The following is a 12096-nucleotide window of genomic DNA, read 5'->3' as shown; positions in this document are numbered from 1 at the left end:
TGGTGTGTGTGTTGTTGTGTTGTGTTGTGTGTGTTGTTGTGTTGTGTGTGTTGTTGTGTTGTGTTGTGTGTGTGTGTTGTTTGGTGTGTGTGTGTGTTGTTGTGTTGTGTTGTGTGTGTGTTGTTGTGTGTGTTGTTGTGTTGTGTTGTGTGTGTTGTGGTGTGTGTGTGTTGTGGTGTGTGTGTGTTGTGGTGTGTGTGTGTGTGTGTTGTGGTGTGTGTGTGTGTTGTTGTGGTGTGTGTGTGTGTTGTTGTGGTGTGTGTGTGTGTGTTGTGGTGTGTGTGTGTTGTGGTGTGTGTGTTGTTGTGGTGTGTGTTGTTGGTGTGTGTGTTGTGGTGTGTGTGTTGTGGGGTGTGTGTTGTGGGGGGGGTGTTGTGGTGTGTGTGTGTTGTGGTGTGTGTGTTGTTGTGGTGTGTGTTGTTGGTGTGTGTGTTGTGGTGTGTGTGTTGTGGGGTGTGTGTTGTGGGGGGGGTGTTGTGGTGTGTGTGTGTTGTGGTGTGTGTGTTGTGGTGTGTGTGTTGTGTGTGTTGTGGTGTGTGTGTTGTGGTGTGTGTGTTGTGGTGTGTGTGTTGTGGTGTGTGTGTTGTGGTGTGTGTTGTGGTGTGTGTGTTGTGGTGTGTGTTGTGGTGTGTGTGTTGTGGTGTGTGTGGTGTGTGTGTTGTGGTGTGTGTGGTGTGTGTGTTGTGGTGTGTGTGTTGTGGTGTGTGTGTTGTGTGTGTTGTGGTGTGTGTTGTGGTGTGTGTGTTGTGGTGTGTGTGTTGTGGTGTGTGTTGTGGTGTGTGTGTTGTGGTGTGTGTGTTGTGGTGTGTGGTGTGTTGTGTGTTGTGGTGTGCGTGTTGTCGTGTGCGTGCGTGTTGTGGTGTGCGTGCGTGTTGTGGTGTGCGTGTTGTGGGGTGTGCGTGTTGTGGGGTGTGCGTGTTATGGGGTGTGTGTTGTGGTGTGTGTGTGTTGTGGTGTGTGTGTGTTGTGGTGTGTGTGCGTGTTGTGGTGTGTGTGCGTGTTGTGTGCGTGTTGTGGGGTGTGTGCGTGTTGTGGGGTGTGTGCGTGTTGTGGGGTGTGTGCGTGTTGTGGGGTGTGCGCGTGTTGTGGTGTGTGCGTGTTGTGGGGTGTGCGTGTGTTGTGGGGTGTGCGTGTGTTGTGGTGTGTGCGTGTGTTGTGGTGTGTGCGTGTGTTGTGGTGTGTGCGTGTGTTGTGGTGTGTGTGGTGTGTGGTGTGTTGTGGTGGGGTGTGGTGTGTGTGTGTATTCCTTGCCTGTTTTCACTGTGGTTATTTCTACCTGCTATTTTCATCCTAGGCTGATGCCTAGGACGCCTGAAGGATTCCCTAGTTCAAGGGAATGCGCTAAGAATAGTATTGGTTGTGGTGTGTGTGTGTGTGTGTGTGTGTTGTGGTGTGTGTGTGTTGTGGTGTGTGTGTGTTGTGGTGTGTGGTGTTGTGGTGTGTGGTGTTGTGGTGTGTGGTGTGTTGTGGTGTGTTGTGGGGTGTGCGTGTTGTGGGGTGTGCGTGTTGTGGGGTGTGCGTGTGTTGTGGGGTGTGCGTGTGTTGTGGGGTGTGCGTGTGTTGTGGTGGTGTGTGTGGTGTGGTGGTGTGTGTGGTGTGTGGTGTGTGGTGTGTGGTGTGTGGTGTGTGGTGTGTGGTGTGTGGTGTGTGGTGTGTGGTGTGTGGTGTGTGGTGTGTGGTGTGTGGTGTGTTGTGTGTTGTGTGTTGTGTGTTGTGTGTTGTGGTGGGGTGTGGTGTGTGTGTGTGGTGTGTGTGTGTGTATTCCTTGCCTGTTTTCACTGTGGTTATTTCTACCTGCTATTTTCATCCTAGGCTGATGCCTAGGACGCCTGAAGGATTCCCTAGTTCAAGGGAATGCGCTAAGAATAGTATTGGTCGCTCTGGCCCAGGCTCGCTGCGCAGGAGCCCGCAGATTGCAACAAAGGAGGCTGGAACCTAAGGAGGGAATTTCAGGCCTCAAGATAGGAGAATGCTCCGCAAAACACTACAAATAAACTTTGTATAATTTTGAAATACTCAGCGCAAAATTTTCTAAAATTTTGTGCACAATTCCTACCAAGATGATAAAAAAGGGTGGGGGGAATATATGATTGAAGTCTACAAACTTCTGACTGGTATAGAAGAAGTACAAGTGAATTAATTTTTTACTGCATCAAAAATTACAAAGACTAGGAGACACTCAATGAAGTTGCAGGGAAATGCCTTTAAAACAAACAGGAGAAAATATTTTTTTACTCAGAGAATAGCTAAGCTCTAGAAAGCATTGCCAGAGTATGTGGTAATAGTGGTTAACATAGATAGTTTTAAAAAAGGTTTAGACAAGTTCCTGGATGAAAAGTCCATAATCTGCTATTGAGACAGATGAGGGCGAAGTCATTGATCTTATCCAGTATGGTTATTCTTATGTTCTTGTATATGGATAAGGCAGGCATGCGTGCAAAATGCAAACACGGCAACAAAGAAATGCAAGGCCTGGTGACCCAAATGAATCGTCCACCAAAAGTCCAACAGGATGAGAACCCACAGGTACCAAACAGCAAAGAAGATAGTGGGAACGGACAATGAGCACTCCACATGAGCCAGTAAGATGAAGAAAGTCTTGTTTATTTCAATCTAGGACATACAGTAACATGGGCCCAACACAGTACTGTGTTTCAGCGAACATAAACGCCTACCATACATACCTACATAAACGCCTACGCATACCACAGGACTCTGATATGGAATCCACATATAAAAACAATTCCTTTTTAAATGCGTGAGGCTGAGCCAACAAGGCATGAAGCAAAGTGGACGCACTTCGCTTTATGCCTTGGCTAAGCCTCACGCATTTTTAAATCATGCTGACAGAGAAATAGAGCAATGTGCAACAGGTCTAGAGAGTAAACTTGTTAACCTAAGTCTTGATGGGTAGAGCAATGTCCACAATGCATATCTAACAGAAGGGGGGGAATGACTTTCTTGCAGAAACAATTAGTACCTCAGGAAACGTGCATACAGCAGAATACTTACAGGACGTAGCAACAAAAGCTATAATAAAATGTGAACAAATGCCCATGCACATAGAGTAATCTCTTAGTCTTGTGTTGATTTCAATTTCACTTTCCTGCTGAAGCAACACAGGACTAAGAGATTGCTCTCTGTGCTTGGGCTTTAGGACCAATTGTGATCCCCCGAAGTTTGGTAATCATATTTTGCTCGTGTTGGGTTAATAAAGACAAGTTCCTGTTCATTGAGGCCCTTTGTTCTTTTTTTTGCCATATTGTATTTGGTATGCTCTGTCCCTCTCTTTGCTGGTGAATACCAAACTAACAGAATCTGGTTACAGGGCTTATTTGTTGAATCTCCCTCAACACTTCAGTGTCTCATAAATAAAGAATAACATTGAAACTACTAAATACTTCCGTAACAATCTTTTTTCAGTAGCAGCTATGAAAAGAATGGGTGTAACCAAGCTAGCGCTCCCACAAAATGTTAGATGGAACTCTGTAGTAGATTGTTTTCAGCAGTATATCAAGAACTGGCCTATTCTGATGACACTTTGTGAATAAATTTGAGAGAAAATAGATGACACTATTATGACCAAAATCCTTATGAGAAATGTTAAAGATATGCTGAGAATCCTGAAACCCATTTCTGAAGCTTTATACAAAATACAGAAAAATAGTTGTTTTATTGCTGATGCTGTTAAACTTGGAAGGAACTGAGTGAGCACTTAAAACAGACCTGCACAACGACAAAATTAAATTACATACATCAAATGAATTAATTAACCCACTCCTAAACTACTTCTTAATTACATTTTCTCAGTCTTGTTCAGGATCTCAGCAATGCTACCCCTTTGCGATTTAAACTTTTTTAAATTGCAAGGATTTTACATATTTTATCTTCACTGATCCCCCCCCTTTCAATATTTCAATAACTTTCAATACGGTAATTTTTAAACTCTTCAGTAATTACTCAATGAATAGTTCTTTAATATTTCTTTAGTGGAGTGATTTAGTCTAAAGCATGAATGTCAAACTCAATCACATTAAGGGGCCAAAATCCAAAACCTAAGTCGCGGGCCAGACCCTACCCCCTATGCAAATACAGGACCAAAAATTAAAGCACTAATATATTTTTTAAAAGCCCTAAGATTCAAGACTCTGCATGCAGTACAACCCCCAGAGATAAAGAAACAAATGTATTTCTTCCTGAGCAGTGCAAAAGATAGAAAGCAGGTTAAAATTTTCAAAATTGACACAATTCAAACACTAAATTGAATATAAAATAATTCCCCCTCCCTTTGATGTCTCCCTCCCTCTGGATGGTATCTTACCTTCTGGCCGGCTCCAACCTGGTCATTTTATGCGGCCCGTGGTCTAATGCCCCCGGTGTTATCTTGTGGTCGGCTCCCTCCTCCTCACAGCCACAGTGTGAATGAAGCCGTGTGCAACGGCTACTAGTGCATCCTATGCCTGAACTGGAAGCCTTCTCTCTGACGTTGCAATGTCAGAGGGAATGCTTCTGGATGAGGTGCGGGACACGTGAGGAGCCGCTGCATGTGGCATCGTGCACACTGTGGCTGTGAGCAGGAGGGAGCCTGCCACAAGATAACACTAGGGAATGTAGGCCTTCAAAACCCTGGCCTACATTACCGGCACCTATGTTCAATGGTAGCTGAGATTCTGCAAACAGCGCTATAGCATGATTGACACACCATCAGCAGCGTTTCTTTAGTAAGCCGTTGATATAGGTGGCATTTGCAGAATCCAACCCTCCTTTGTACTTAACTGTTCAGAGCATTTTGAGCTACAGGCAGAAAAAGCTTTTCTAAGTGGTATGGGCAATTGCAGATAGCACAGATGGACTCACTGTCTCCTGCATTAATGAAAAGTGCTCAGAAAAATACCATGTGCTAGTTGCAATGTGAAATCCTTGTTCATTTCCTGCCCCACAATACGCCACACAGTTAGCACATGAATAAACTCGCACTGTCATGCCAGCACTGTAAATTTTGGCATCCATTTTATAGAAGGCTACCCCTATTTTCTGTAACGTAGATGCCAATAATCTATGTAAATGATTAGAATGCTGGCATGCAAGCACATGTGTTTGCACATACCTGCATAAATGTAAAAAAAATGACTACCGTATATACTCGAATATTAACTGAGATTTGGGGGCCAAAAAATGGGGTCTCACTTTATATTCTGTTCCTGTGCCCGTTCTATCCCCGCCCAGGCCTGCATGAAGCCTTGGTGGTCCAGCGGTATGTCAGGACAGAAGAAATCCTTTCCGCATCCCGTTACAGCCAACTTAAAACCACCCCACCTCTCTCCTACATCCCTAACCCTTAAAGCCCTGGAGTGCAGTGAGGCAGAAATGATCTTCCTACATCTTGCCCCATGAGAGCCGTGATCAAAAATGCCTGCCGTGAGTTCCCGTTGCAGTCTCACAAGACCACAGGAACTCATGGCAGGAGCATAGGAAGATCATTCCTTCTCCGCTTCACTGCTAGACCACCAGGGCTTTAAAGGCAAGGTCTGCAGGGGTCAGGGAAGCAAGGTGGTTTAGAGTCAGCTGGGACAAGATGCAGGAAGGATTGCTCCTGTCCTGGCTCACCGCTGGACCACCAGGGCTTCAGGCAGGCCTGTAGTGAGCTGGGTGCAAAGTGGGGCACTTAAATATAACCCCCCCCCCAGGTTATATTCAAGTCAACCTTTTTTCCTCGTTCTTGGGGGAAAAAGGGTTACTCCAGTTTATATTCGGATCGATTTATATTCGAGTATATACAGTAAGTGCTCCTTTATAAAAACATGTCAAACTGCAATAGCTTATATTTTGAAGGGTACATAGCTCTATGCATAAACTATAGAATGCTATGATTTACACGCGTGTTTTATGGTTGGTACAAGTACTTGTACCTAAGATACAGGCACGTATTCTATCTGTTATGCTAAAATTCTCTAAAGAAAAGCAGGTATCTACTTTCCCTTATAGAAAACTTGCATAATATAGGAGCACAGTTATAGAAATGCCTTCTAATTCAGGGGTGTCCAACCTGTGGCCCGAAGGCCGCATGCGGCACCGTGAAGTATTTTGTGCGGCCCCGGTCGAGGGCGATGCAGTGTTTTCCTCTGCTGCCTCCAGGTGTTTACCATCTGCCGGCTCCCTCCTCTGTCTTGCTGTAGCATTGTGCGGCCCCAGAAACATTTTTTTCGGCCAATGCGGCCCAGGGAAGCCAAAAGGTTGGACACCCCTGTTCTAATTGATCAGCGTGCTCTAGTGAAAAGATCATTTAGTTCATTTACTATATACAGTAAGGGAATTTTAATCTAATCAATCAATCATATTCCTCATTATGAGGACCAAGTGCCCGAACTTCCATGCTCCAAAACCATGCACAGCTTTAAAATAAACAGGTGTGCATGTATATAGTCAATTATGACACAAATGAAAGATGCCAAACAGAAGGAAGATACAAATGGAACACGTGGGTTGAAATAGGAACTAATTTACCTCTTATCCTGTATTGTGGTATCTGTCCTGGATCTCAAGAACCTCTCCCCATAGGAAACTGTTAGTGCAAATCTACAAAAAAAAACCCCATAAGTAAATAAATAAGTGAATGATTACTAAAAAATGGTTTATCTAAATTTTATTTTCTCAAACAAATATGCAAAAGCAAAAAACAGTACAAGAATAAGCTCCATACCACTAACACTCACCACCCTTGTTTTGAATAATGTCACAGTTTTATTTAAAAAATATTCAATATGTGGTGACATAGGAATATCATTTAGTGGTTGATAGTTTCCCTGATGAACCCGGTAAACCAATGAAACAAAGCCCATGTTAAGTTCTTGTATAAGGGACTATGCCAGGGGTAGGGAACTCTGGTCCTCGAGAGCCGTATTCCACTCGGGTTTTCAGGATTTCCCCAATGAACATGCATGAGATCTATTTGCATGCACTGCTTTCAAGGCATATTCATTGGGAAAATCCTGAAAACCTGACTGGAATACGGCTCTCGAGGACCTATGGTAAAGATGCAGTTTATGTAGTCCTTTGTTGTGAAGCTGGAAGTTTGCCTCTTTGGATACATTAACTGGATGTCCAACTGGGCTTTCTTTGAAGGAGTTTTCCTTCTTAGATACATGGGCCGGATACTATCTAAGGACATAAGCTTTACCATACTAGGACAGATCAAAAGTCCACCAACCCCAGAATCCTATTTCTAACAATGGCCAATCCAGGTCACAAGCATGACCTGGCAAGAGCTAAAAAATGTAAAGCAGATTTTATGCTGCTTATACTAGAAATAAAAATGGATTTTCCCAAGTCCATCTTAATAATGGCTTATGCACTTTTCTTAGTATCCAATCCTTTTTTAAATCCTGCTAAACCAACAGTTTTTACCACATTCTCTGGCAACAAATTCCAGGGTATGCTGAGTGAAAAAATATTTGTTCCTTTTTAAAATTTACTACTTAGCTTCACTGCATATCAAGTTTCAAGTTTAATATAAATTTGATTGATCGCTTATTCAAAGTTCTAAGTGATGTACAAATCAGTAAAATTACAAAATTTGGGGACAACAAAACAAACACAAACTAAATCTTGTAAGAGATATTAAAAACTAATATTATAAACATATTAAAACAAAAGGAAAGAAAGGGAAGAGGAATACAAGTTGTTTGATAGTAAATAAGACATATATGGGAAACTACACTGGGAAGGGAGAGATCATGTACTTCAGAGAAGTAAAGAAATGCAATTGAAATAAGGCTACTAGTCAGGCTTTCTAATTATCAAATGCATCCACTAAGTCCTAGTATTTTTGGAAAGAATAAGAATGTGATTCATATCTACCCGTTCCAATCCACTCTGTATTTTATAGACCCCTATCATATCTTTCTTTAGCTGCCTCACTTCCAAGCTGAAGAGCCCTAGCCACTTTAGCCTTTCCTCAAAGGGAAGTCAACCCATTCCCCTTTATCATTTTCAGTGCCCTCCCTCTGTACCTTTTCTAATTATTACATTGTCTCTAAATGAAATTATTTGTAAATATAATGAGTGTAATGAGTTGAGAAGACTCCGAGATTGTTTTGCCTTGGCAGAATTTTTGAATACATACTTTAAATATCAATTAAAAAATGCAAACGATTGCAGTGACTTGCTTTTGGTCAATGAAAGTTGACTGATAGATTAGACAATGCTTCTGCATTCTATACTGTGAATTTATTTATATTCTTGATTAATGCACTGTACAAAAGAAAAACACATTAACTGCAAAAAAATAAATAAATTTAGGAGGTTCAACAAGTGGGGATAACATACAGAGCATTGCTCATGAAATTCTTTACAACCCCTTTGTGCGTGGGTGTGTTATGTATGTACATCTGCATTTCTGTCTGAGTTTTCTATTCATTATTTCTCTTTTGAGTATGTATTTTGCTGTATATATGCTTGCGGTTGGTATAACTGTGCATGCTTGCTTGTATGCTCCTGTGTCAATGCATGCTTGCATGTAAGTGATAGTAGATGTGCTTTTATAGAAACATAATGGCAGAGAAAGACCAAATGGCCCATCCAGTTGGCCCATCCGCAGTAACCATTACCTCTTCCTCTCTCTAAGACAGGGGTAGGGAACTCCGGTCCTCGAGAGCCGTATTCCAGTCGGGTTTTCAGGATTTCCCCAATGAATATGCATGAGATCTATTTGCATGCACTGCTTTCAATGCATATTCATTGAGGAAATCCTGAAAACCCAACTGGAATACGGTTCTCGAGGACCGGAGTTCCCTACCCCTGCTCTAAGAGATCCCATGTACCTATCTCACACATTCTTGAATTCAGTTACCGTCTCTGTCTCCACCACCTCTTCCAAGAGACTGTTCCACACATCTACCACCCTTTCAGTAAAAAAGTATTTCCTTAAATTACGCCTGAGCCTATCACCTCTTAACTTCAACCTATGCCCTCTCATTCCAGAGCTTCCTTTTAAATGAAAAAGACTCAATTCATACGCATTTACACCACATAGGTATTTAAATGTCTCTTTTCATATCTCCCCATATTTGTCCCTGTGCCATTCTCTATTTATAAGTATGAGGGCAAAACAGCACTTGCTCCTTTAGACGTGGGCATCTAAATAATCGAACAGGAAGCAATTTAATTACAAATTCAGACGCAAGACCATAGAAAATTTAAAAACCAAAACATGCTGATTTGAAAAATATTCAGGCTCACACAGGTAACCAGTGGAGCACAGCTAAAAAAGGTGAAACATTATCAAACTTCCTAATTCTAGATCAGTGGTCTCAAACTCAAACCCTTTGCAGGGCCACATTTTGGATTTGTAGGTACTTGGAGAGCCTCAGAAAAAATAGTTAATGTCTTATTAAAGAAAAGACAATTTTGCATGAGGTAAAACTCTTCATAGTTTATAAAACTTTCCTTTTGGCTAAGTCTTAATAATAATATTGTAAGTTATAGCTAAAGAAACATACGATCAAGAAACTGTTTTATTTTACTTTTGTGATAACGATAAACATACCAAGGGCCTCAAAATAGTACCTGGCGGGCTGCAAGTTTGAGACCACCGTTCTCATTTTGAATAAGTTGAAGTTTGTTCAGTAACCTAGAAGACAGCCTCAGATAACATTGCAGTACTCCAATTGTGATATCAACATCTGGACCACCATAGCAAGTGCTCTTTATCAAAATAAGATCTGATAAGGCAAAGCTGTCTCATTTTGATAAAAGGTTTGGGTTTTTTTTCTCTTAGATGATTGATCTGAGACTCAAACAATGGGGAGTCTAGGATGATTCCAAGATCTTTCAATTTATTTTCAGCTGGTAAGGACTTACCAAAAGGATAGCAAATTAGGAACAATTCTGGCATCCTTAAACCATAGAACCTTCAGCATATCGTTCTTGTAAGCCACCTTGATCCAATAAGGTCAGGCAGTATATCAAATTTTAATAAACTAACTATAAAATCAAAATCCGCTCTGTGTCACAATTTCTTAGTATTAAATCTCTTAACATTCTTATTCATTCTCTTGTCATTTCAAAAATTGACTATTGTAATGCGTTGCTTATAGGAACAGCACAAAAAGAAATTAAACGATTACAAATGATACAAAACACATCTATAAAACTTATTTGTAAAGCCAAAAAATTCGACCATGTAACACCCCTTCTCAAAGAAGCTCATTGGCTACCAGTTGCCCATAGAATATTATACAAACTTGGTCTGCTCACTTTCAAATCTCTTTTTTTTAAAACTCCAGCTTTCATTCACAAATTATTAATACCTTACACTACCAACAGAACTTTAAGATCTGCAGAACAACAGTTATTATCTATCCCATCTTTAAAAATAATAAATACGCGCCGTCAGTTTATGTTCTCCGTTATTGCTCCCCAAACTTGGAATTCTTTCCCTAGTTACTTAAGAGAAGAAACTAATATAGAAAAATTCAAAAGTAAATTGAAAACTTTTCTTTTCAATGATGCATTTATAAATTAATTATAACTTGATTTTCAAAAAATCATAAATCACTTTTTTTCCATCACCCTACCCTCCCTTATGTACTTTCCCTATATGTCTCTCCAGACTTTTAATACAATGTAAATTCTCCCCCTAATTCCTTATGTTTCCAATTTTGTCGCATTTGTCTTAAGCTGAGTTTGTTTTATTTATTGTAGTAACAATTTTAATAATGTAATTTTATCAAAATGTTTATCGCTTTGAATCCAGATAAAGCGATTAATCAAATTTTTATTAAACTTGAAACTTAGACATTTAACTGGGCAAATGAGAATTCAGTCACTGAAATTTCTGATTCTCCCTTTATTTTACCATTTTAACCATCCTTTAAGATCTATGTATTCTATCCTCCTTCCTTTCCCTCACCTAACATGCCTGTTTCCCCCTTCTGAATGTAACAAACTTCTCTTTCCTTGCATTTTTCTCACCCACCCTATCACTGCACTCTGCTCAACTTTACCTCCCTTTTAGACCCTCACCTGTAAAGTGGACTCCATTTATCTTCTATGTATGTAAACTAGATTTGGGGAACGAAATGCTTATAAAAACTAAGGGACCAAGGTAATAAATATGGTTTGACACATCTGACTCATTGATGCCTGCAGATCTAACTTTGCTAGCTGAACTTTGCGTATGCTTTAAACCAGGGGTGCCTAATACGTCAATCGCGATTGACCGGTCGATCACTGAGCCATGCGGTTTCCCTTCTGTGCTGTCCGGATTTCTCTCTGGCCTCCCATGCATCCCTTTACCTAATTTTAGCAGGGAGCAGCCTGCAGAGAGGATCGCCAGGACTTTAGCGATCCTTGCAGGTTGCCATAGGCCTCAGGAACTGTCTTCCGTCTGCCGCAATCCTGCCTCTGACATCAGAGGAGGGGCAGGACCGCGGCAGAGGGACGACAGCTCCTGAGGCCTATGGCAACCTGCAAGGATCGCTAAAGTACTGGTGATCCTCTCTGCAGGCTGCTCCCTGCTAAAGTTAGGTAAAGGGATGTGCGTGAGGTCAGGGAGGAACACACAGGCCTTCCGGGTAGGGGAAGGTAGTCCTTCGGGTGGGGTGGGGGGACAGGTCTTCGGGGGTGGTGGTGCAGGCCTTTGGGGGGAATGCAGACTTTCAGGGGGATAGGAAGGCCTTCAGGGGGGAGAGTGCAGGCATTCAGGGGTGGGGTGCAGGCATTCAAGGGGGACAGGCAGGCCTTCAGGGATGGGGTGCAGGCCTTCATGGGGGACAGGCAGGCCTTCAGGGAAGGGGTGCAGGACTTCAGGGGGGATGGTGCAGGCCTTCGGGGGGGACGGTGCAGGCCTTCAGGGGGGGGACAGGTCTTTGGGGGAGGAGGGCCCTAGTGTAGAAGGGAGGGAAGGAAGGGGGGGTTCAAAGAGACGCGCATATGCTGGAATTTGGGGGAAGAAATAATGGGTCTAAAAACAGAGGAGTGGAAAAGAGATGGTGGACAATGGGAGGAAAGGAACAGAAAGGGAGAGAAGTTGGACATAAGGAATAGTGTGGAGGGGGATAGAGATACTGGATAGGAGGGTAGTTGGAAAAGAAAGGG

General features: G+C 42.1%; 1 protein-coding gene across 10 annotated transcripts in view; it reads right to left on the bottom strand.

The window, feature by feature from the left end:
* SIPA1L1 (signal induced proliferation associated 1 like 1) overlaps window positions 1-12096 on the bottom strand; it is a 484222-nt gene that overhangs the window by 317054 nt on the left and 155072 nt on the right. For 9 of the 10 annotated variants that reach the window (XR_004540063.1, XM_033951213.1, XM_033951214.1 and 6 more), the window contains one exon: window positions 6505-6576. The exons of the other annotated variant lie outside the window; for it this stretch is intronic. The gene's annotated coding sequence lies outside the window, so the exon portion shown is untranslated. The remainder of the gene's footprint in view (window positions 1-6504; window positions 6577-12096) is intronic. 10 annotated transcript variants of the gene reach the window in all.

This window comes from Geotrypetes seraphini, chromosome 7 (genome assembly GCF_902459505.1).
Source record: "Geotrypetes seraphini chromosome 7, aGeoSer1.1, whole genome shotgun sequence".
NCBI lineage: Eukaryota > Metazoa > Chordata > Amphibia > Gymnophiona > Dermophiidae > Geotrypetes > Geotrypetes seraphini.
Note: the sequence above shows the minus strand (reverse complement) of the source record. Positions and strands in the feature narration are given on the sequence as shown.